The sequence below is a fragment of the Hipposideros armiger genome, unplaced genomic scaffold (genome assembly GCF_001890085.2).
Source record: "Hipposideros armiger isolate ML-2016 unplaced genomic scaffold, ASM189008v1 scaffold_788, whole genome shotgun sequence".
Taxonomy (NCBI): domain Eukaryota; kingdom Metazoa; phylum Chordata; class Mammalia; order Chiroptera; family Hipposideridae; genus Hipposideros; species Hipposideros armiger.
The window spans coordinates 59,507-86,686 of record NW_017732138.1 but is presented as its reverse complement, the minus strand read 5'-3'; the positions used below and the strand labels follow the sequence as shown (position 1 = coordinate 86,686).

Sequence of the window (27,180 nt, the reverse complement as noted above, 5' to 3'; positions counted from 1 at the left end):
TGAGATGTATCCTTTGTAATAAACCATTGATAGTAAAGTGCTTTCCTGATTCTGTGAGTCAGTCCAGCAAATTATCAAACCTGATGGGGGCGTCATCGAAACCCCCAATTTATAGCCAGTTGGTCAGAAGTACAAGTGGGCCAGGATTTGTGACTGCCACTTGAAGTGAAAGAAGACTTCTTATGGACTGAGCCCTTCACCCATGAGGTCTGCACTAATTCTGAGCAGTGGTGTCAGAATTGAATTGAATTGCAGGACGCCCAGCTGGTGTTGGAAAATCAGAGATGGAGCAAGTCCAGCTGTGTCTAGCTATAAGGGTCAAACACATACAGGATTCCAGAGACTTATGCAAAAAAAGAAAAAAAATGTAAAAATCAAATACCTCATTAGTCATTTTTTATACTGATTGTAAGTTGAGATGATATTGAGCTAAATAAAATAAAAATACACTACTAAAATTAGTTTCATTTATTTCTACTTTTTAAATGTGATTACTAGGAAATTTAAAGTTACATATTTAGGTCTCACACTTGGGGCTGGCATTATAGTTCTATGGGATGGCGCTTTTTAAGTGCTTTTGTTTCTGAAAATTTAGGGACTGAAATGCACTTTTCATCTCAAATGTTCACATGAAGAAAGCAAGCAACTACCTAAGGATGAGGTGAAGGATATAAATGATAAAGGGAGAAGAAATTACTATTTGTTATGTGCAGTTTGTGTGCTGGGACCCATCCAGTAGCTGGCACAACTTAACCCTAACAACACTTCATTGGTGAACATCCTCCTGCTGTCACTGAAAGACACCCAGCCTTGTGCCAGTGAAGTGACAGAGCAAGGACTCCACTGACGCGGCTCCCAACTCCACCGCCATTCTTCCCTGCACACCAGGTAGGCCAGCTCTTTCTGGGAAATGGCCAGACAAATGTTTTAGGCTTTTGGAGCCATACAACCTCTGTTGCAATGGCTCAATCCTGCCATTGTGTTGTGAGGACAGCCACAGACCATATGGAAATGAACGAGCCTGGCTGGGTTCTAATTAAACATAGTTACAACAGTAGGCAGGGAACAGATTTGGCCTGCAGGCCACATTTTGCCAACCACTGTTAAAAACAAGACGACAGGCCCAAAATGAAGTCATTTATGCTAAGCCCCAAGTCACCAAACCGAGACTAGGCTTAATGACAGTTTCGGCCTCTCCCAGAAATGGAATCTAAACCAGTCAATCAGGAATCACCTGGCCAGCACTCCTGAGGCAATCTGCCCGATTAGACCCCTACCATCCCCTAAAAGAAAATAACCTTGCAATAATCATCCCACGGTTTTGCATAGTATAACTTCCTTGTTCCTGCTCCTTTCTGCCTATAAGTCTTTCACTTTGCACAGCTCCTGGAAGCACCTTTCTATCTGCTAGATGGGATGCTGCCTGATTCATGTATTGCTGAATAAAACCAGTAAGAGCTTTAAAATTTACTCAGTTGAATTTTGTTTAACAACCCCATGAAGAGAAATAAATATTCCTAAACAAATTATTCTATCCATCATCAGTGCACCAAAATATCACATTAATAAAGGATACCTTTCACAAAAACACTAATTAGATTATTGTTGAAACAAGGTTTACAGGGAAAGTCAAATTCTGCAAGTTAACTTACTGTTGGGTGTCTAAGCTTTCATTGGTTATCACAAGTAGGCCACTGAGGATTTGTCACTAGAAGTATTAAGTTAACAGCAAAATTACATTTGGTGCAACATGTACAATGTATATGACAAAAATAAAATTAAAACAATATACCAAGAGAACAGAGAGTGGAATACATGAGAAGAAACACAGAAAGGTATCTAGGCTTCAGGGTCCAAGGAGCCCCTCTCCTCCAGTGGGAGCATCATGATCCTGTCGCTGATGTGTGTGTGTGAACATGACCTGGCTAACTTGACACATGTGGTGTCAAGCACCTGGGCAAATGTCCCCTGGGGTGGCAGGAGTGATACTAGAGTGTATCAGGATTCTCTATGACCAACTTCATTCCGTCTCTGGACTCCCAATTTTGACCAACATCCTACAGGCAGCAGGAAAATGGAGTAAGAAGGCTCTGGTCAGTTATTAAAGTAATTTGAAAACTATTAAAAATATTAATTCAAATTTAACTACAATTATTCACTACAGATGGAAACAGTTTGGGCTAAAACCCAGGTGGAGGGCTGGCTGAGCAAAGGAAAGGTTTGGGAATTTAATGGGGGCTGGCCAGGCTGTTCACTGGAGATGACCTGTTCCCAGGTTTGTGTTGCATGGACCACCCTGCAGGGGCCAAGTGGATAAATACCAAGGGGAAGACAGAACATGTAAAGGAGGTCAGGGAGGGAGGAAGAAATACATTAAGTTCATCCCACCCTCCAGGGGTTCCCAGTACTGTCCACAACACAGACCCTGCCCTGTCGGAACAGGGTGCCGATATTCCCTGTCTCATGCTACTACCCTGCACATACATGTTCACCTTTCCCCACTCAACCCCCTTTACCCCCCACTTCATTCTTTCATTTACTTTAAAAATATTTTTAAAGGGTATACTACAAAGTGATTTCTACTATACCTTGAGCCAAAATGAAGCAATGTCATAAAAACCTAATAAAGAAGTAGGTTTATAAATTCAGCAAGTCTGCTCAGCAGCAAGCAAAGTCAGACGGAGGAGCAGTAAGAAGAGGTGAAACTTGCACATCGCCTTGGTCACCTATCACTGGGCAGCCCATCACCACAAACTTTGCAGCTAAGGTGACTCACGTTTATCATCTCAGCTTCTTCTGGTCTGGAGTTTGGGCACGGCTTACCCGGGCTCCTAATTGGTTACCCAACAACAGAGACCTCATACACATAACTAAACAGACTTACTCGTATACACACACTATTCTGAACAGTACCTTTCAGAGGTCATCTGTCTGCTCCAGGCATGACAAATTTACTAAAAATATTTGCAACTCTTTCTGAAAATGCCTTTAGAGCAGATTACCAATTTAAAGAGTTGTCCCATTACCTCTGTCTCACTTGGCCAGTGACTAAAAACAGGATAATCGAACTCTACTATCACTCACCCTTTCCCCTAACACAGCTCCAAACACCAATCTATTAAAAAAAAACTAAATTAACCCTCATTGGAAAAGACATGCTATGGATGAGGATATTCCATATGTTAACACAGAGGCCATTCAAAGAACAGGCCACCAGCTAGAAAGTAAAGTCCAGCCTTGGGACTGTGAGGGAGTCCTAAAATCAGTGAGCACTGGCAGAGTCCCTGAAATTTCAGGACTGTTTTAAAGGACATGGCAGTCACAGTATGCACAAGTTCGAGTGAATTTGTTTTGAAAATAGCAGTGACAGAGGGTCCAAGATGGCAAAGTAGTTAACAGCTGTGCTCACCTCCTCCATGACCACATTAAAATTACAGCTAAATTATGGAAACATTAACCATTAGACATCAATCTGAAGTCTAGTTGAACAGAAGTCCTAGTACTAAGGATGTAAAGAAGCAGCCACATTAAGACTGGAAGGAGGGGCAGAGCCGTGGAATGGACTGGCCCCACACCTACACGTGGCAGTTGAGAACCGGGAGGGATATCTTGGCTGTGGAGTTCCCCACCGCCTCCGCCCCACCCCCAGAGGAGCAAGGAACCCCAGCCCCACACCAGGCTCCCTAGAAGTTAAAGAGCCCCACGACATCTGGCTGTGAAAAACCGTGAGGATTCTGAGCATCCAGGTGGAACATAAGGCACCAGGAAAGCCAGATGTCCTTTTAAAGGGCCCACACACAGATTCATCCTCTTGCAGGTACTTACCCTGGGCTCTAGCATTGACTAGATGGGGGGCATCAAAGACATATGGGGAGAGACTGAGTTGTGTGGCCGTGGGGCAAGGACTAGAGGAACAGTTGCCATTTTCCCTGTGTAGGGTACTGCTCCCACACAGCTGGTGGTTGGTGTCATCTTTCCCGGGTTGAGCCCTCCCCGCATACCCATCATCAAATCTGAATGTGCACTGCCCTGGTGAGCTCCACTCTTGCCACCCCTATCTCCACTCAACTTGTCCAAAATGAGTCATGACTTCCGACAACCCAATACATTAAGTTGGTGACATCCTGAGACCCCACCTCATCTAACCCACGTACTGCATGAGGCGTTATCAGCAGCTGAGCCTTATGGGAGCTGGCAGGTGGCAGCAGGCCTCGGGGTGCCCTGGGCTTTTTTTTTTTCCTTCAAGATTTTTTTTTTTTAATTGGGGAATTGGGGGAGGGGAACAGACAAGTTGCTGTCATTTTGTTCTTCAGTCTAGTTGTGGAGGACGTCGCTTCGCTGGTCCATGTTGATATTATCATTGCGCTCTTCCAGGGTGAGGCAGATCGGTTGCCGGACTCTGGACGGCCACTCACAGTGGCTCTTGGCAGCTCACACCGGCTACCAGCCACTCACGCTGGCTGCCGGCCACACACAGTAGCTTATGAAAGCCCACTGCAGCAGGGGCTACAGCCTACGCCGTCGCTGGCAACTCATGGCTGCCCAGCTCCAGGTCGAGCTGCTGTTCACCATCTTAGCTGTAGAGGGTGCAGTGTCACTGGCCCTCATGTGGGATCCGAACCGGGGCCCTGCTGCTCAGAGCTGGCGTCCCAAGCCAGCTCTTAACCAACGCGCCACTCGGCCGGCCCTGCCCTGGGCTTTTTGCGGAGCTACCCTAGGCCCAGTACTCATGGTAGCCATCCTTGGGTTTGTAGCGTAGCCTCCCCCACACGCCTCCAGGTCTAGCACAGGCAGCAACCAACCATGGATCACTTTGTAGCTTCTACCAGCTAGCCCCTGGCTGGTCACAAGCAGGCTGACTTGGGACTGTACTGTAGTCCCTCCCAAGAGGCCCCACAACCAACACGCCTGGAGGTCAGCTGCAGACCACAGCAGAGTACCACTCAATTAGCCTCAAAAGGAGCATACCCCAAAGGAAATCTCAACAGGTGCCAGAGCCCACTTGGGGCAAATCTTGTTCTATAGGGTTAGCCCAGCACAGTGGCCCATAAGCTGTGGAAGTGGCCAAACCCCACAGTCAGTCAGCCTGCAGGTGAGTCCAACCCACTGACTTGCCAATAGCAATCAAGGCTCAAAAATAACAGGAGGGCACACACAACCGACACAAGGAAGAATCCTGGAGCACCTGGCACGGGTGACCAAGGAGACTGTGCCACTGGGCCCCACAGAGCAGCTACTACATAAAGTCACCCGGCCAAGACTGAGAGACATAGCAGATCTACCTAATACATAGAAACAAACACAAGGAGGCAGCCAAAATGAGGAAATAAAAAAATTATATCTCAAATGGAAGAACTGGAGAAAACTACAGAAAAAGAATTAATCAAAGTGAAGGCAAGCAATCTACCAGATACAGAGTTTAAAACACTGGTTATAACAATGCTCAACGAACTTAGGGGAAGAATAGATAAAGTCAGTGAGAACTTCAATGAAGAGATAGTAAGCATAAAAAAGGACATAAAAACCGTAAAAAGAACCAGTCAGAAATGAAGACTACAATAACTGAAATGAAGATTGCACTAGAAGAAACCACCAGCAGACTAGATGAAGCATGGGATAGAATCAGAGATTTGGAAGACAAGGAGCAGAAAACATCCAATCGAAACAGCAAGAAAAAAGAACTTAAAAAAAAAAATGAGGAGACTTTAAGAGACTTCTGAAACATAACAGCATCACATCATAGGGGTACCACAAGGAGAAAAGAGAAAACAAGGGATCAAGAACCTACTTGAAGAAATAATGACTGAGAACTTTCCTAACTTGGTGAAAGAAATAGACATACAAGTCCAGGAAGCACAGAGAGTCCCAAACAAGATGAACTCAAACAGGCCCACACCAAGACACATCATAATTAAAATGGCAAAGGGTAAAACCAAAGAGAGAATCCTGAACGCAGCAAGCAAAGCGCAACTTACTTACAAGGGAGCTCCCATAAGATTGTCAGCTGGACTCTCAACAAAAACTTTGCCCCAAGAAGGAATTCACACAATATTCAAAGTGATGAAAAGTAGGGACCTACAACCAAGACTACTCTATCGAGGAAGGCTATCACTTAAAATTGGAGGAGGGATAAACAGCTTCCTAGATAAGAAAAAGCTAAAGGAGTTCACCACCACCAAACCAGTATTACAAGAAATATTAAAGGGGCTTCTTGAAGAAGGAGAAGGAGAAGAAGGGAAAGATGAAGGGAAAAAAAAGAACATAAAAGTGAATAATAAAATAGCCATTACTATGTATCTATCAACCATCACTTTAAATGTAAATGGTTAAATGTTCCAATAAAAAAATATAGGGTACCTGAATGGATAAGAAAACAAGACCCATACATATGCTGTCTACAAGAGACCTATTTCAGATCAAAAGACACACGAAGACTGAGAGTAAACATATGGAAAAACGATATTTCATGAAAATGTAAACAAACAAAATTGGGGTAGCAATACTTATCCAGACAAACAGACTTTAAAACAAAGGCTATAAGAGACACAGAATTACATAATGATGAAGGGATCAATCCAACAATAGGATATAACCCTTGTAAACTTTTATGCCCCCAACATAAGAGCACATAAATGTATGAAGCAAATACTGACCAACATAAAGGGAGAGATCGACAGTAACACAATCATAGTAGGGAACTTTAACACCCTACTGACACCAACAGACAGATCCTCCAGACAGAAAAATCAACACGGAAACAGAGGCCTTAAATGGCACACTATACTAAATGAATTTAATTGATAATTTTAGAGAATTTCACCCCAAAGCAGCAGCATATACATTAATTTTCAAGTGCACATGGAACATTTTCTAAGATAGATCACATATTAGGTCACAAAACAAGTCTCAATAAATTTCAGAAGATTCAAATCATAGCAAGCATCTTATCTGACAACAATATGTAACTAGAAATCAATTACAAGAAAAAAAACTGAAAGACACACAAACACATGGAAGCTAAACAATGAATGGGTCAACAATGAGATCAAGAAGGAAATCAAAAGATAGCTTGGGACAAAGGGATAAAAACACAATGACCCAAAATCTATGGGACACAGTGAAAGCAGTCCTAAGAGGGAAATATATAGCAATACAGGCCTACCTCAAGAAAAGAAAAATCTCAAATAAACAATCTAACCTTACACTCAAAAAGAACAGCAAACAAAGCCCAAAGTGAGTGGTAGGAAGGAAATAATAAAGATCAGAGTGGAAATATGAACTACAGTCTACAAAAAAAAAAAAATACAAAAGATCAATGAAACCAAAAGCTGATTCTTGAAAATATAAACCTTTAACCAGACTCATCAAGAAAAAGAGAGGATCCAAATAAATAAAATTAGAAATGAAAAAAAAAGTGACAACGGACATCACAGAAATCGAAAGGATGAGAAAATATTACCAACAATTATATGCCAACAAATTGGACAATCTCGAAGAAATAGATAAATTCATAGAAACACACAATCTTCCTAGACTGAATCAAGAAGAAATAAAATCTGAACCACCCAATTACTACAAATGAAATTGAATCAGTAATCAAAAAACTCCAAACAAACAAAAGGCCTGGACCAGATGGCTTCACAGGTGAATTTTACCAAACATTCAGAGAACTAACACCAATCCTTCTCAAACCATTCCCAAAAATTCAAGGGACTATCAGACAAGAGGTTAATATCCAAAATTCATAAAGAACTCATATAACTCAACACCAAAAAAACAAACAATCCAGTTAAAAAATGGGCAGAGGACCTGAACAGACATTTCTTCAAAGAGGGACTAGACATATGAAAAGATGCTCAATGTCACTAATCATCAGAGAAATGCAAATTAAAACCACAGTGAGATATCTCCTCACACCTGTCAGAATGGCTATCTTCAGTAAATCAACAAAAAACAAGTGTTGGCAAGGACGTGGAGAAAAGGGAATCCTAGCACACAGGGGCGGGACTGCAAATTGGTGCAGGTACTATGGAAAATGATTTAGTTTCCTCAAAAAATTGAAAATAGAACTACCTTATGACCCAGCAATTCCACTCCTGGGTATTTATCCAAAGAAACCCAAAACACTAATTTGAAAAGATATATGCACCCATATGTTCATTTCAGCATTATTTACAATAGCCAAGATATGGAAGCAACCCAAGTGCCCATCAATATGTGACTAAATAAAGAAGATGTGCGATACACACACACACACACACACACACACACACACACACAATGGAATATGACTCAGCCATAAAAAAGAATGAAATCTTCCATTTGTGACAATATGGATGGACCTAGAAGGTATTATGCTAAGTGAAATAAGTCAGACACAGAAAGACAATACCTTATGATCTCACTTATACGTGGAATTTAAAGAACAAAATAAACAAGCAATACAGAAAGACTCACAGATACAGAGAACAAACTGATGGTTGCCAGATGGCAGGTTGGTTGGGGAGCTGGGTGAAAAAGGTGAAGGGATTCAGAAATACAACTGATGGAACTTTCAATTCTATGGGATATCACACAACAGGAAAACATTAAAAAGATTACTAGGGCCGGCCGAGTGGCACGATGGTTAACAGCTGGCTTGGGACGCCAGGGGGCCCCGGTTCGGATCCCACATATGAGGGCCAGTGACACTGCCCTCTACAGCTAAGATGCTGAACAACGGCTCGACCTGGAGCTGGCTGCCGTGAGTCGCTGGCGATGGCGTAGGCTGCAGCCGCTGCTGCAGTGGGTTGCCATGGGCTACCATGTGTGACCAGTAGCCAGCGTGAGTGGCCAGCAGCCGCAGTGAGCGGCCATCCAGAAGCCGGTGACTGATCTGCCTCACCCAGGAAGAGCACAATGATGGTGCCAACTTGGGCCAGTGAAGCAATGTCCTCCACAACTAGACTGAAGAACAAAACAACAACTTGTCTGTTCCCCTTCCCCCCAATTCCCCAGCGCTGTTCCCATCCCCCCAATTCCCCAATAAAAAATAAAAATCTTTAAAAAAAAAGATTACTAATAAAGTGGAAAAACATTAATAGTAAAGAAAATATAAAATTGTACAAATGGTTACGAGTACTTACAAGGGTTAATTGTAAATATAGAAAGTTTCTCTTTTAGGATAAGATTACAAGAGGCATTCTTCCTTTTTAAATATTATCTTTACGAGTTAGTTAGTATATTATCTTTATCATTAAAGGATGATTCTGCTTCCTACCTGCCTTTCTCGGTTCGAAGGGACAGGCCCCTGAGTCTGGAGGCCACTCTGTGGCTGCACCCGGAAGCAGAGCAGACTTCTGTGAGGACACCATCCTTGGAGTGCTCAGACAGCCCTGCAGGAGGAGGCATGCCTGCTCAAGTTCAACGCTGAACTAATTAGGGATGTGGGTGTCTGCCCATGCACTCCCATTAACCTGCACATTGAAGATGCAAAGCCAGCCAACTACAAGGGTCACTGCATACGTGTGCAAAGATAACACACCCACATGGAAACTCTCCAGAGAGGCTGCCACGACTGACACTTGGAGAATTACTCAGCCTCTCTAAGTTGCTCACCTCTTCTGTTAACTGGGGATAAGGGCAGCCTACAGGGGCGTAGTGAAGATCAAGTCAAACAACACACGGGAAACGTCAAGTGCTCGATAAATACCAGTGATTATTATTATCGTCACGTTCATACTTCAGGAACAAGCTTCCACACAGTCCATCATCTGCAGGGAACTTCCTGCCACCGGTACTTACGGTTCCATGTACAAGGAAGCACACTGCAAGCGAGGCATGTGTTAATTCTTTTATCAAATTAGTTCTTCTTTTCTAAAATATTTCTATTAAATATGGGGTCAAAAACTCCAGGCACTATCTTGCCATAACTCGCCGAGAACCAAAAAGTCAAACTCTTTTATGAAAGAGATTTTTAAAAGCCACTGACATTTTCCTCACACTGAAAGTTAATATAAACCCCTAAGTACAAATTCACAATGCACCCAATCACTATACTGTGAAATCATCACAAACCCCAGAACACTGTTACATGAGTTTTGGGGGCTTTTCAGCTAATAAACTGAATATACAGTTTCTCACTATGACAATTTAAATAATTAAATTTACTAAAACAATGATTAGGCTTTTTGTCCAATTTAAATAACATTCGTTTTAGATTTTTCTTTTGGAGAACAGATTTTGTTTTATCCTCCTGGGGGATGTTTTGTCATCACTGCACAACTGGAAAGAAGTCCTGTTAGGCAACAAAATGAAATGACTTTTCTGCAAAAGACTACAGTGTAGGCTGTCTCTGGCCTGAGGCCTAGGTCCCAACAGCTCTGTCATCAAACAAGACAGTACTCGGTCCCCAAGCAGGCCCTGTTCTTGTGCCCTCCTCATCAGGATGTTTTTATATGGTTTTCATTTCATGCACTTATATTAAAAGTTATGAAAATGTTATTTAAAAGAGAAATCTGAGACAGTGATATATGTACTTCTTTATGAGCTCACTAAACAAGGAGGTATAGCTGCTGGTCTAGTAACGACCATAATTTCAAAATAATGATGAGCAGTAGTTCAAATTTCAACATATCTGCCACCACCGTGATGTGATGTAAAAATACCGGTCATTTCCCCAACAACTGTGACCGTCACTGGTGTGCTGCCCACATTCAAATTGAAGGAAACACTCAATTTCAGTTAAAAGCTAGTGAAATGAAAATGTAAGTTTTAGCCACCCCAAGTTCATGGACCCTCCCCGCCATGAAGTTCATCCACTCACAGCAGGGTCCCTGGTTAAGGATTCTGACTTTGGGGAATCTCCAAGAAGCCACTTTAGATCATGAATTCAGGCCATGGACTCCACAAATACCTAGGTTCCCAACTTGGGGCAGGGGGCTGCAGGAGGGGCCTTTCAGGGCAGATGGCTGTTTTGTCGCTGTGAATAACAGGACAGCCTGCTGAGGGGAGGGGGCAGCCCAGGTTCCCCCCACCCCCCCTCCCACTGCTCTGATGCTCTGCCTGCAGCCTGCTGTTTCATTAAACAAGGCCTCCTCTAACCTGAGAGTTGGAAGACAGCTAAAGGGCTCACCTTGTTCAACCCCGCTCTCACCTACGGCAACTATGCTTCCAAAAGACCTGCTATGACCCACAAATACTGTCCTGAAATGTTTTCCAGCAAAATGGGAGTCCTCATTTTCACATCAAGTGCTTCTTCTACACGAAGCCACCAAAACTCACATAACAAATTAGCCAAAACAAAAATTTAGGAAAAAGGCAAGATTTGTAAAAAATTATCAGAAATCCAAAGGCCAAAACAGAAATCATAAATTATACTTGAACACAGAGGCATCAATTTAAAGGAAACAATATTCATAAAAGCTACTGCAGATGTCTGTGTTCAGTCGATTTTAATAAACAAAATATACTAACACAAATTATATTCCCGTGAATGAATATCTGCAATCTATGTAGCTTTGGGGAGGGTGGAACAGTAAGTAGACTTTCCCAAGGGGCTCTCCACCGCACACCCTCAAATGATACCATTATAGAGGTGGGGAAGAGGTATAAGGAAATGAAATAGGCCTTACCTCTGACCCTTTCTGTCCCCAAGAGTAAGGTCAACCACTCTTCTTCCTATAGAGAAAGATTCTCTGGAACCTTACAGCAATGACTGGAGAAAAAACAGCCCTCCCAAGCTCCTCCCCAAGCCAACTTCTGAGCCAACCCCACCTGGCCCAGACCTCCACTTACACGCACACCTGGAGCTGTGTCACAGCACCTGGACAGGTCCTAAGATCCTCCAGAGCACGCTCAGGGCAGCAGGCTCACCTTGAGTCTACAGAGAGACAGTCCTCAGCTCCCTGGGCTGAGCCCACAGCGGGAGCTTATCACAGCTCCATGCTTCCTCCAGCTGGAGACGCCACTCAGGCCACTGCCCTCCCACTTCCACTTGGGGATTTGCCGGAACATGAGAGCCATTTCCAAGCAAAAGGCACTGGGCATTTGTGAAAACCATGAAGGCTTGCTGGTGGCCCTTATGTGCCCAAACCTGGATAGAGTCCACAGGGAACTGGCTCTCTCACACTCACTCGTGTAACAAAACAACATTGTCAAACAAGCCCGGCATTTGAGGACCTCGCTATTTTGGCCAAGGCTGACCTTTAATGGCAGGGTTCCCAGCTATAACTTCACTATTTCCCCCTCTAGGGAAAGCGGTTACCCAGGAAGCAAAGAATGACCCTGGGCTTACACAAAGCGAGCCACTTAGAGGACATATCCTGGAGGGGTTAAAAGCCTAGGACATATCCCGGAGGGGTTAAAAGCCTAGGGGGGTGGCCAGGGCAGAGAAGCCTCCTGCAGGGGAGCCAAGGAATTAGATGCTACTGGCAGGGAAGAGGCATGGGCAGCAAGGAGGGGGTGGGAGCCTGATTCTGGACGCATCCACACATTCAGGAGGAATGTCAGAGGGTTCAGATGGAATACAGAACAGTGGGTCTCAACCCTGAAAATGCATCAGAGCCACCTGGGCAACCTGTTTAACAGGAAGAATTGCAAAGCCACCCTTCCTGGGAGACTGAGTCAGTAGGTCTGAAGCAGACCTCAGGCATCTGCGATCCTAACGATCCCGGGACCACATTCTAGAAACACTACACTTTGCTGGAGAGACTCCTAGCTTCCCTCCCCTGAACAGTACAAAAGGCAGAGCTGCAGTGCCTTCTCTAACCACTGAAAACCTCCGTCCTGTATGGTGAACACAATTCCAAATACAGTAGTCCCCTCTTATCTGCGGTTCTGCCTTCCATGGTTTCAGTTACCCACAATCAGCTGTGGTCCAAGAATATTAAATGGAAAAATTCCAGAAAAAAGCAATTCAGAAGTTTTAAATCGTGCGCCGTCCTGAGCAGCGTGATGAAGTCTCGTGCTGTCCCACTCCAGCCGGCCCAGGGCGCGAATCAGCCCTCTGTCCAGCATCTCCACGCTGTATATGCTTCTCACCCATTAGTCACTCAGTACCTGTCGGGGTTACTAGATCCACTGTCACGTATCACGGGGCCGTGTTCTATTCACCCTCATTTTATTTAGTAATAGCCCCAAAGCACAAGAATAGTGATGCTGGAGATCTGGATATGCCAAAGGGAAGCCAAGCTGCCAGTGCTCCTTGATGTGAAAAGGTGAGTCCAGTACAATGAGATATTTTGAGCGAGAAACCACATTCACATAACTTTTATGACAGTATATTGTTATAATTGTTCTACTTTATCAGTAGTAATTGTTGTTAATCTCTTACTGTGCCTAATTTATAAATTAAACTTTATCAGGGGTATGCATACATAGGAAAAAACAATAGGGTTCGGTACTATCTGCGGTTTCAGGCATCCACTGAGGGTCTTGGAATGTGTCCTTCACAGATAAGGGGGGATGACTGCAACTAATGTAGAGACAACCCCCTTGAGTAAGCAAAACATAACTCCTCCCTAAGTGACTTCCCTCCAAAGACTACAGTATGGACAAAGAAAAACCAGCTAACTGTACAGGGCAGAAGCCTTACAAACACTGCCTCTGCCAGGTGATTAAGGTCGTCAAAAGTGATCATTCATGTTGACAGTATATGACCGTACTTATGATAGGATGCAAGGAAACGGCACTTTACCTCTGTGGTCTTCCCCTCAAAACCCATAACCGCATCTAACCATGAGAGAAACATCAGGCAATTCCCAACTGAGGGACATTCCACACGACTCCTGACTGACCTTTATAGTTTTGAGGAGTGCCAGTCAAGGTCATCGAAACAAGGAAAGTCTGAGAAATAGCCAGAGCCAAAAGGATCCTAGAGAGACATAACGACTAAACGTAATATGGTCTCCTGTATGGGGTCCCAGGACAGAAAAAAAGACATTAGGCAAAAATTAAGAAAACTCAAATAAAGTATGGATTTAGTTAACAATACTGTACCAATACTGGTTCATGTATTATTATAAAAGCCAAGAATCAATGAACTCCAATCAATCTTTAAACTTGCATCACAAAACTCACATCTGAAGTTAAATTCTCATTATTCTCAAATTAAGTTCATGTGAACACTAAGCATTTAATTACAGTGTATCACAAATTAATTACAGTATATCACAAAAACTATTTTACACTAATCTGTGTCATTATAAGTTAAAGGAAAATTGTAAACTGGTTCGGGGTGAAATTTTAGGCAAATCTCTAATGATGATTCTAATTATTTTGAATGGTAGTATAAGGTTATTTCCACACGCTAAATGGCTGCAACAGTAACACCAAAACTGGGCCACCTTTGGAAAACAGTTTTGTACCAACTTGTTGTGAGATGGCACAATGATTTGGGTCCTAGATTAAGTAGAAGTCAAGCAGTTGAAACACTGCATTTAAAAAAGAACATCTATAATGAAGTAAGAAATAGTTTAAGTTTCAAAGGAAACAAACTAAAGGAAACACTTCAAACTAGATTATCAGTAGGATAAAAAACAAACCTGTAAAATGTCTGCACAAGATTGATTTACAGTATTCATTACTAAGCCAGGCAAAGTAGTAATTTGAGTAAATAAATCTTTTCTAGGTGAAAATGTAGTGACATAACGTTTTTATGCCATTATCAATTTTTCTGAAAAGGAGAAAAAGGAAGAATTAGTGTGTTACCTAACATCAGAATTTCATTAATAGCACCAACAAGTAGTTTTACTGATTTTTAAGATCTAAAGGTCTTCAGCAAATAAACAACATGTGAGTAGGGTTTACATAATTATCTGAGAATTATGGACTAGTTGACCCCAAAGCCAAGCGCTTATCCTAAGCAAACTGACAGCATGACCCTCATCCAGGTCCTAGAGGCACAGTGACAATCCTGGGAAGACAGAACAGGGTGCTGGCCCCAGCTGTGGCGGTGACAGAGGTTGACATCAACTGGCAAGTGGCACTGTCTCCTCGGCTGGCATTCTACTGTCTCTGGGCTGCCTGGACACTGAAGAGTTTCTAAAGATCTTGAATAAAATATTTTCCTTCCCTGGACTATCTGAAATGAATTCTACCCTTGTGTGTCCCACAGGACCCCACAGAGCGGTAGCAACACTTGTTAGCTGAGACTAGAGATGACTGTGAACCTGTAAAATCTGTCTTCACATTGGTTTATAAGCTTGTCGAGGGCAGTCCTTGCCTGGTCTGCCTTCCTAGTTTCATAGCACACGGCATGATGCTCTTCCCAGAGCTGGCACTCAAAAGTACTAACTGTGTGACAATTAGTTACAGCAAAGCTGGGACAGCAGTCCAATTTATAGGTCCAACCAGGAGGAATGATGCAACTTTTTCTACACCTCCACATGCATGCTTTTTCAGTCCTCTAACTACTTTTACAAAATAAGTAGCAGCAACATAAACGTACCACATTGAGTCAGTTCATTCCACTCTGCTTTGAAGAAACTTCTCTAAGAACTGTACAGTTCAAGTTTTTAAACAGGGCATGGCAGAGCAATAAGAGGTCTTTAAAAACTTGAGAGCTATGCCCTTGTTTCTCAGAAGACAAAACCAAGGTCAAGAGAGGTTACAAATTAGCTATGCAACTTGAGTGAAAAATTAGTAGCAAGTGAAAATGAAAACCTGTATCTCTACTCCTCATGTGATGCAAGATGTCTGAAGTTCGAATTTAGACGAGTTATTAATGAAGTTCAGAATAAGCCTGTTTTAATCCAGCTCCTGTATAATTAAAAGAAGTTACTGCATAAAGGCAAACGTTTTATTTTGGGGGAGGAGGAGATTAAAATAACATACACCCAAAGCCCTCATGAAGAGTTCTGGGTCTGCAGCTCTAGGTCTGGGGCAGCTCACACACCATCCCAGCCCTGATGAGCTACTGGGAGCATGGGCCTGGGGCCCCCTCAGCCACTCACCAACAAGACCCCTGTGTGCCGTGACCCACAGGGGTCCTCATCTACATAGTGGCTGAGTATCACTTGCGTCCCCCTACCAGTGTTGTAAGCATCAAATGATACAATGCAGCCACAAATGACAATTAGATGTATACATTGTTTTACAGCACATAACTTCAGAATTTTCAAGTCTGTCCAAAGAGTTACTACTAATTTTTCAGAGGTTTTTCTCAATCCACATGAAGACAGGAGGATTAAGGAAAAGAAAAGTGATTGATTGTACTTCTAACTATCTCCACCAACAGAAGCTCAGAGATATACAAAGTGCTGATTTTGTGTTTATCCTAGTAACAGAACAGGAAGAGGAGAGATAAGAAGCAACCAAGAAAAAAGGAGGAGCAATGCAACAGGAAGTGATTTACACAAAAGAGATCTAGATAACGCCAAGAAAACTTCTAATTGACAGCCCTCTTAATTTCTAGGCTTCTCAACTTTAGCAAGTAAGAGCCTGTGTATAAAAAAAAAAAGTGTGGACACGGTATTCCACACCAGCTAACAGGCGGCTCTGCCACTAACCTAGATTCTGGGAGTCAGGAACTAACAGTCAAATTATAATTTTCCCTTCCCTTTTCCCTGGATAAGGTCTAATTTGTGGTATTTTTGTTCTCTCTTCTCTGAAAAGTTTATTTTTTAGAACTATACAAAGAAGGAAATAACATTTGAAAGCTAACAGATGTGATCAGCTCAAAGATAATCAGGCTGAACCTAGACTCTAATGAACTTTAGCAATAACAAAAAAATTTTTTTTCTATAGACAATCACCAATGTAAGGATTCTAAGCTAGCAAACAGATGTCGTTGATTAAACCAAACTCTGAAAATCAATTACTTATTAAAAGCAATTGATAGGGACCCTGCCCCATTACTTCCTTGTAAGTAAATATTCTAGAAATGATTTACCAGTAGAGCCAGATTCAAAATGTTTCCTACAAATCAACTTCTATATTTATATCATCCAAATATAAAGTAGAAAATAAAAGAGCAATGTATGCCATACGTTATCACTAACATTACAGATAAACCATGCTTAAGTCAGCTATATTAAAGTGTCTCCTTTACACATTTAACTGCAGAGATATATAGTGTTTCGTTCTTTTAAATAGTATTATTTTTCATGTTTATAAAAACGGAAGAAAAAAATGACCCCCCCAAAGGGCAACTGTGTGAAAGAACACGTGTGCCATTAACTTCAATGTTTAAGCAAAGTAGAGTAGCATTCACCTACATCGAGGTTGCTGAAATGCTGACATTCTGGGCCAGGTGGCTGTTGCGGGGCAGTCCTGCAGGACCTTTAGCAGCATCCTGTACCCACCAGATGCCAGAGGCACTCCCCAGTCAGGACAATTAGAAAATGTCTCCACATAGTGCCCAATGTCCATACGGGGAAAGCTGCCCCCACTGAGAACCACTAATCTATACACAGGAGTGTGAATCAAGTCTCAAGGTTTTTTAAACTATTAACACTTAAAAAGGTATTTCTGTATTTGCAAAAGTGAAGTAACTTTATGTCTTAGTCCAAACCTAACAGCAAATAAGATCCAAAAATGAATGGAAGTTGCAAGTATTAACGTACCGTATGTTGAAAACATTTTTTCTTCCCTTGACATGTAGCCCTCACTGACCTGAGACACTGAGGAAAATAGAACCCATTGTTCTTTTTTAGAGGGTGGACTAAGCTTTCCTGGACCAGGGCTGAGTACATTAGGTGCATGGCACATTCAAGTTTAAGCAGCAATATTAGTAAAGACTTGAGTATAAATCTATAATGGATCAGCTGAACTACAGTTCCATCAGGGCACATTTCACAATGAAAACACGGACAGCAGAGTGTCCCTCAGCTGCTCTCCCCGTTTTGTGGAAGACAATGGCATAGTTTCTTTATAGTCGCCATTGGGTTTATCTACTGAACCATATAAAACCAGACTACTAAGGTAGCTATGAGAAGGAAACTAAGCAAGACAGATGGAGGAGAACATCTAAATACAAGCTAGGTAGGTCCAAAGAAGGTCGTAACTGAAACATGTAAAGGGAAACCATATGAGCACAAGTAATGAAGACAGATGCAAAACAGACGATTTTAAGATAAATGGTCAGCGTGGAGAAATATATTAAATAAGTCACATACAAATGTGAAACACAGGGAAGGGACCCCCCCCCCCCCGCTAAAAAAAAAAATCTGTTTTTTTATCATCTGTCTCGCCAGATTCTACTCCTAAATATGTTTATTTTTAAACATTTGATGAAAATTCACTATTCACCTGTATGAAATTTCCTGAAACTGTCTTTAAAATAACTCCCTGACTTCCCTGTTATTTCTTATTCTCTTAAAAATACTCCAGCAGCTCGCAGATTTTATGTCAGTGTCCCCAAGCTGGCTTCTATCACTCAAAGCAATAAGAAAGAGAGCTCTTTATCACCAATCTAGTACCCGCCCCCCCCAACACACAGATTTGAAAACAGGAATACAAGCTTTTAAAATGAATGTCCTTAAAATGAACACAGCTGGCAAGAGGGAAAAAGAAGGAGCTTCTCTATGTAGCCAGCCTCGTAAGTGACATAACTGAAATATTTGTTGACTTGCAGACATCCTTAAATACTCAGCCAAAATTCATTAAGATATTAAATGGAGGCACATCCTTTAAGGAAAATCGATGTGGACACTGATGGGCTTTGTCCTATAAGATGGCCACTGGTGCCTTTTTAGGCAATTCATTATGAGCTTGCCTTCTTCTAACATTTCTCAGTATCTGGCTGCCCCCACCATTGCTGGGAGAACTATGAAGCTTGTTTAAGTAACTAAGTCTTTGCTGCTACTCCTTCTGGAACACGCTACATATAGAGCTGACCCATGAGAAGCAGCCTGACTGCAAGTCTAAGCCTGTGAACTGAAAGAAGCTGCCTGAGTGGCAGCCCATCCGAAAACCACTGTGTGTCCAAGTCTTGGAACACACAGCTGCTTCGCCCAACAGAGACACCTGACTCTTGGTGCGTCTCAGTTAGGTGTGCTCTGGGGAAGTCTGCCCACTGCTTTGATGGCCACAAGGGTCTTCCGAAAACAAAAGAGTAGGTTCAGGACAGTGTGGCACTACAAATCCTGCTAGGAACAGCAGCCACTTTCAAAGGTCCCATCGGAGCCTTGTAACACAGTCTTTCAAACATCCAGATTGAGACTTGACCTGGCCTCCTTCATGAGAAGTAGATTTTCAAAGCCACATGGGGATGCTTCAAGACCTGCACAGATGTCATAAGATCACAAAGGAAAAGGATTTGGTGTGTTGGACTCGCGGGTTTTCTGCAAGTACCTACCTACCCACCTTCACTTTACTAGCAGTAACTCATTAAGAAAAAACAGCAGCAGATGCAAATGGGCTCCCAAAGTGCCTCTAACAATACAAGGGCTTGGAAGCCAAGTGGAGGAGTGAGGAAAAGACTCCTGCTTCCCCAGTCCTGGGGCTGTAGAGACAGGGTGGGGACCTACCACATGGCTCTTTATGAAGAGGCACAATCACACAAACCTACTACGCGCTGGTATCTGCACAGCAGGCTTGTAGGCTATTTTCAAATTAAATGCTGTTACAAAAAAAAAACAGAAAACCTCTTCCCTCCCCCAGTCATCCTGCAAATCCATCAGCAGCGATTCTCAATGGGTGGTGCCCTTCTCAACACAGATTACCTAGAATTCAACAAAGAAGCAAATCCTCAGGCCTCACTCCAGACCTCTGCATCACACACTGTGGGTACAGTGGTGGGTCCAGCCACCTGAGGTTTACAGAGCCCTCTGGAGGTGCTGATGTCCACCCTCAGAGCTGGAGTTTGCCCCTCTGAGGACCACTGGCACGCGTAGACAGTAAGAAGGGACCAGGGGAGAGGAGCAGCGAGGCCAACGGTACTCAGTGATGCTCCTCTGTGACCCTCCACAGCTACCCCTCCTGGACCACTTGAGTGAGCAGCTCTCAATTATTCGTTATGTCCTTCCAAAGTTCTGGGCTTTCTCCACAACTCAGCTGATAAGAGGTTCCCAGAATGAAAGATATCCAAGCTCCTGATCAATGATTTTTCCATCAATGCTTCTCAAATTTTATGCTACAGTGAAAGCTTACGGCTGTTTAGGTGTTTTCAGATACATTTTAATGACGAGATGCCGACCTTAGGGATAAGAGGAGAGACTCAGGAGTCAGATGATCCAAGTCTGAATTCCAGATATGCCATGTAACCTTACTAACTCAGTAACCTTAGGCTAGGTAACCTGCAGCCTTATCTATAAAGATAAAAACAGAAAGTAAACACACTCCATTTTTGAGAGGATTCAATGAGTTATTACTCTGTGTACAATGCTTAGAAGAGTAATTACAATGTGTGATGTGTGTGTGTGTTAAGGGAGAAGCTAATGATCACTCAGAAACTATGATTTTAGCTTTTGTGCTTATAAATTAAGTACTTAACATATATCAGAAATATGTTGAGTACCAATACCCAAAGAAGTTCTTCAATTGAAAAGCAATTTAACCTCTAGAATTCAAAACATATTTTTAAATATTTGTAAAATGTACAAGGTGTTTTCATTACTCTAAACCTGTTTGAGTGCATAAAACATTGGGTTGTCGGAAAAGTCATGACATATTTTTTCTGTTTTTCGTTGCAAAAATGCATCATGACTTTTCCAACACCCAATATTACATTATTCTTTACAACTACATAGATTATACTTTTCCTACTAAAGAATAATACAATAGTAATCATTATTATTCTAAGTAGTTTATATTACATCTTGTTAGCTATCTCAACTTTGGAAAATACAGAATAAATGAAGCTTAAATCATGAAAACTGTACAGATTGCAATCTCCAGGGTGGCAGCCACTAGCCTCACTTCGTTCCTGAACCCTCCAAATGTAAAGAGAGGGAACGAGGTGTGCTGTGAAAACGGACTGCACGCCAGACGTCAGACTTCACACAAACAAAACAATGGGGGTCATCTCATGAATAATGTTTTATATTGATTACATGTAGAAATAAAAATATTCTAATCTACTGGGTAAAATAAAATATATTCCGAAAACTCATTTCACTTGTTTCCTTTTTCATTTTCAGTGTGGCTACTACAACACTTACAATGACATCCATGGCTCATATTTGTGGGTCACATTATATTTCAGTGGGACAGCACTGTTCCTGACAAACAGGAACCTGGGAGGGTGTCTACAGGGAGACACGCCACAGTACCACAGACACAGCACTTTCTGCACTCAGTCTGTCCTCCCATAAGGTCATGCACAGTCCCCAGGTACAAAGCTGCAGCTGTGTGGTGATGCCATTGTCACAAGGGTGACAACAAATCGGCCCCAACGTACACAAATCTTTCAAAATAAACTGATTAGAAACGTGGGTATTGTGTTATCACAGTTCACGAAGTGCCATTCAGTGTGTACCCACAAGTGACTGAGTGGCTCAGAGTATGGGGTGGAGCACATTTAGAGGCTGAGGAAACACTGAGGACTTGGGACATCGATCTGAGGGCAACAGACAGCCACCGACACGGACTCTGGCCAGACCTGGCTATTACAGTGCAGTGAGCATGATGGACTGGCAAGAGCAGTTAAAAAGGGATTCTGATAGTGCAAGTCAAAGCAGGAATGAAAAGTATAGCAGAGCTCAGAGGTAAGAGACCTTTTGGAGGCAAAATCAATAAGATTTAAGATTTGGGAGGCGAGGGAGAATTGAGGGATGACCAAGTGTGTCGATGTTGGGATATTAACTGTGCACACAGCTGGTGACATTCAGACTTTGGAAATGATCAGTAAAAAGCTGGCTAGTTTGTAAGAATGACTGATTGACTGAATGAATGAATCATGAATGAACATCCAGACGTGGAGCTGGAGAGCTGCCAGTCACGAGACATTCCCCTGCCTTCCGCAATCATCTTGAACAACTCAGACTGGCCTAGGTCTGATGCAAACACGCAGCGCTCTATGTGTGCTTTACCAAGCGCTGTCATGCACACCCACTGAAGGGACACTCGCTCCGTGGCGAGGATTGCAGTCACAGCAGCGGCGGGCCCAGGGCAGGTGGCCCCCTGTCCTGGGCTGCCTCTGGCCTCACTTTGCTCTCTTCATCCAGGGCCAGGATATGCTTTTGTTTCCATACAAAATGCAACACTTCCCACATATCTGATATTTTATCGTGATCCTGATCCAAAACAAGTGCCTGAAGTTAAACTCACATACACTGAGGGGCAGCACCCAGAAATGGAACCAAGTCAACGTTGGTTTTCCTCCCTCATGGTTCTATGTAAAACCTGACAGGCACCTGGAAGCCCAGCGCCAAGCCTTCTTTCCTATTTCTATTCTCCGACAGTAAGTTGCCATCCCCTCCCCACTTCTGACTGCTCTGTAAACATTCCTGGCAAGTGTCCACAAATACGCACATTCCAGATCTGGGTGAAGGAAGCATCAGGACTTCCTAAAACAATCAGCCTTGCTTTTGAACACAGAATTACACACCTATGAACCGAACTGTGCCCCCAATATTCATATGCGACTATTTGTAGATGGGGCCTTTAGGAGGTAATTAAGGTTAAATGAGGTCATGGAGTAGGGCCCTAATCTAACAGGACTGGTGTCCTTAGGAGACGAGGAAGCCACACCAGAGAAGAAAGGGCCTATGAGGACACAGTGAGAAGGTACCCGTCTACAAGCCAGGAAGACACTCACCAAGAGCCAAAATCGTCCAGCACCCTGATCTTGGACTTCTCAGCCTCCAGAACTGTGAGAAATCAATTTCTGTTTCAGAACCAGCCTGTGGTGATCTGCTGTGGCAGCAGGAGCACGCAAACACAAACACTAAACAGGAATCAGCGCTCTCCAACTTGGTGGTGCCTAACAATGAGTTAAGGACAAAAGTTCACTGAAACAGCTCTGCCCTGAAGAGTCAACTCACACGTAGAATCGGTTCCCACCTACACATGCTCACATCTGCAACACAGCCAAGGCACTGCACAAGGTCAAAGGCACTGCGCGACATCTACACCCCACGCCAGGTCTACGCCCCCGGCACAAGGTCCACAGCACTCCACTTCACCAACACGTGCTAAGAGACCAGGAGCCTCATAAAAGCAATACATTCAGCGCCACCTTGGTGTTCCTTATCTGCAGCCTGCTTAGCAGGAGTGCAGGGCGCCAAAGCAAGAACTTACTCCCAAGTTCAAACTTTTGTTATCTCTTCCATTGTCTCTGAGTTCCAGTCTCCTCACACAGAAACAAGGGCTAGCACCCATTTTGCCATGTTATTTCAAATATTAAATATAATGGCATACATGAAAAGTAATTTGTAAACTATAAATTATCATATGCTTATATTACACACAACCTTTAATGTTTACCTGACTATGGCATTTTAAATCTTCATTAACCATTGACCAGCAAAACCATCCCACTCTCAAAAGCTGTCTCAAAAGCGGAAAGTGCAATATTTAAATTCTGAGTGCACTTGAAGCTTCTTCTTTTACAAACGTTAAAAATACAAATGGTAGGGCTGGCCGAGTGGCGTGTTGGTTAGGAGTTGGCTTGGGACGCCAGCTCTGAGTAGCAGGACCCAGGTTCAGATCCCACATGAGGGTCAGTGATGCTGCGCCCTCTACAGCTAAGATGGTAAACAACAGCTCGACCTGGTGCTGGGCTGCCGTGAGTTGCCAAGGACAGCGTAGGCTGCAGTGGGGCTGGCCAGCAGCTGGTGTGAGCTTTTTTGAGCTGCAATTAGCCGCTGTGAGCGGCTGTCCAATGGCCCATGAGACTGCCTCACCCGGGAAGAGTGCAATGATGGCACCAACATGGGACAGGGAAGCGACATCCTCCACAGCTAGACTGAAGAACAAAAGGACAGCAACTTGTCTGTTCCCTTCCCTGATTCCCCAGCACTGTTCCCCTCCCCAAATTCCCAAAAAAAAAACTAAAAAAAAAAAAAAAAAAAATACAAACGGTAGAAAGAAGCAAGGTGGCACTAAATAATTTTTCCAGGCCAGGATAACACATGCTTTGTCCAGAGTTAGTTTCCAGTTCAGGCTGACATGGACAGACACACAATCTACTGAAAAGAAAAATATTTAGCAAACCCACCAGGTGGTTATGCAGCTGGGTTTGATTTTTGTTTTTTGTTTTTTAAATAACTCAACACGCTCAGAACTTAATATTCATGCATTCAATCAATATTTGTTGGGTATCCATGTGTACAAGGAATGAGCACAGGGTAGGCTGTGATAAATGCCTGTGGGTATGTATGTGTTGGGGTTGGTGCTATAACTTGCTAACCTTCATAAATATACATACTTTGGGATCTGTTCAAAGAGAAATGCAGGAAAAGAAAAAAAATCTAATTGTTTTAAATTGTGTTACTAAAAGTGGCCTAAAGAAATAAAACGATTTTTACTTTAGCTGCATATTTGTGATAAGCCATTAAAAGGATGTGTTGACCTCCTTCTAAGTTGCCTTAATTCAAGCATTTAACAACATACTGCATGGTATCATTTTTAGCTTAGGCACTTTGAAAACATGCCATGAAGGGTTTCCATCACTCATTTTAAGAAAGAGAAACAATTTGGAAACCCCATCTGCAGTCCCTCCAGATGGGAAAACTAATTTCCTAAGCCTCTGGGGTGAGTTGTGGGGAGTTTCCAGTTAATTTATGGAAAAAGAAGCTAGCTTACTAGTTTTCCCAAACAATTGTCCACTGCCCTCCCCTGCAGTTCCAGCAAGCAAGCAATCTTCAGCTTTTCAGTCAGTCAGCCTTATTTTTTAAAGTCAGAGAATTGCGTCCACAAGCCCTCACTCCCCAAGCGCACCCTGCAAGCCAGTTTGGGCAGTTAGAAGCATGTGTGTCCCAGAAAGAGACACAGCCTCATCTCGCGCCAGGGCAAATTAAACTAATGCAAATGACCAAGTAAAGGACTCAGGCCACTGGGGCAATCAGGGAATCTTTAGGGTATTTAAAAGGTTATCTATTTGTGTACATACAAGGAAGGTTTCTGGTGTATTTAATATAGATGATAGGGCATTTCTCAAATACTGTGTACATAGGATCTGCTGTTAGCAGCAAAACCTCCATAACCCACCCCCACCCCCACCACCCCCCAATGCAATTGACAGAGGTTGGGAATGTGGCAGGCTCCAAGAGATCAGGGATAAAGAAACTAAGTATGTTGGACGCAGTAAAGCAGTGCTCAAAGCCTAAAAACTGAGCACAGCTACTTGAAATGCACCTTTAACCAGCCCCGTCCATTTAAAAAGGGTCAGTTTCTTCACAAGTGGGCACAGGGAGTGACTGAGCAGTCAATTCTCCAGATGGCAATTTGCCACTCAATTTCCTCCTTTGTTCCATGATCGGTTCTGGTAAGTGCTTATGCCAAAGCTGAGAAGCGCAGAGCCCAGGTGAGGCCTCCAGCAGAGGAAGCTGAGTCAAGCTCCTGCAGAAGCTTACTACTGTTTGAAGCTCTCAATTTCAGCCTCAAGAGGTACAGCCAGAAGACCACTAAGATCCGGCTGCTTACTTTAAACAAGACTACATCTAACCAACCTCGAGGAGAGAAGTATTAAGGTAGGATTTTCCCTTGTGGTCACTGCTTCCCTAGCATGGTTAACACTCGTTCTTGGGAAATCCCTGTTCCAAACACCTAAAAACAGCATCTCCAGCCCAATCTCTGGGGTAAGTCATTTCTACTCCATATGTCCAGTGACTGCCATTCCCTTTATGTTACCACACGAGCTTGAATCCTGTTACTAATTTACCCGTTTATCTAGGAACACTGGCTAAGTGAATTAAAGGAGTGTTCAGAAACAAAGTTTAGATCTGCTCTAAGTTAAAGCAGCCCAGGTCAATTTCAATTTTGTTATTTTAAGACTTGAGAAGCACTGTTGCTAATGACATCAAACATGAAATGCCGTGCAATGAAACACACCCTGAATTACTCTCATTCCGACCAAAATCCCTTCCGAGAAGAGGGGAGAAGCCAGGGCTGGGCCTGGACCAGGAAGGGCCTCCCCTACCTGTGCGACCCGGGCAAGCCACGCCCACGGGCCTCTCTGGGTTCAGTTTCCTTTTGGGTCAACGGAAGGAGTGGGCCTGCGCGAAGGTTTAGGCTCCTGGGTCCCAGCACTGGGGCCTGCTCACCCCATCACGCAGACAGACGCAAACTTGGCAGTTTCAGCCTTAAACCTGTTGGCAAAATAAACAAAGCCAAATAACGGGGAAACTGCCAACCTGAACTGTCTGAAGCGATATGGTCGACTCCACACACGTTGTCGCTTTGTCCCTGAAGCTGTTACAATGCTAAAGGCAGGTGCCCGATGTTCATTAGCCAATGACCCCTGGTATCCCGCGCAACCTTCCAAGGCTATCGTTATTGTCTACCAATTAAAGCGTTTCGCAAACTAAACCCCTCCACACAATGACATGCTACCAGCGCTTACACATGAGTTTACCGTCAATGTCTTAACAGTCACACACCAAATTCTCCCAGAACCACTTGATGGTTAAATCGCCCTGAATAAACCGAGAGGGCAGAGCGTGGTGAGAAACTTTGTTTCAGGTGGCTGTAAGAGTCCAGTAAATCTGGGACAGGACGCACAGCCTGAGACCCGGCACAAAGCGCCCTTCGCCCAGGCGAGGACCTCCTTTATGCGATGTGACAGCAGCTTTGTGCGGGATCATAAATAGTTCCAATAAACACAGTAAGTTCTCCCCGCCGCGCTCCGCCTCCCGGGTCCCAGCGCAGGGGCCGGGCAATCAGCAGCTATTCTTCGTAGGGACTCCCGCCCCGGCGACCCCGGCCACCACACAGTTCCACGCCAGCCCCCGGTTCCGGGCCCGCCGCCGGCCCATAAGCCGGGCGCTCCCCGCGCACCCGAGGGTCTCCGGTCCCGGGAACCCACCGCCCAGGCCCCTGCCCCCGCCCGCGCCCTTGGCGGCGTCCCCACCCCAGCTCCGGCCTCCAGAGGGTGGGCGCCGGCGGGGGGAAGATGCGGAGTCGGAAGGTGCCAGCAGTGCGGGACCACGGGGCCAGGCCGCGGCGGGGCCGAGGGCACCGGTGGGGCGCGGAGGGAACCGGTCCCCCGGCCCTTTCCCGGGCGCGCCCTACCCCGCGAGCCCACTGCGCTCCAACTCTGCGGAGCGGCCCAAGTTTGCGGCCCCCACCCCGACACCGCCGGCCGCGCTTACCTCTCCG

The 27,180-nt window shown here is 43.9% G+C and overlaps 1 protein-coding gene across 8 annotated transcripts in view; it reads right to left on the bottom strand.

Moving 5' to 3' along the window:
* The window catches only part of NCK2 (NCK adaptor protein 2), a 142,310-nt gene extending 116,143 nt beyond the window's left edge, over positions 1–26,167 (bottom strand). For 7 of the 8 annotated variants that reach the window (XM_019628420.1, XM_019628427.1, XM_019628422.1 and 4 more), the window contains exon 1: positions 26,003–26,167. The gene's annotated coding sequence lies outside the window, so the exon portion shown is untranslated. Of the gene's footprint in view, positions 1–9,259; positions 9,285–26,002 lie in introns of those variants that run through there. The other variant, XM_019628419.1, reaches the window with a different exon arrangement.
* Positions 26,168–27,180: the final 1,013 nt, after the last annotated feature.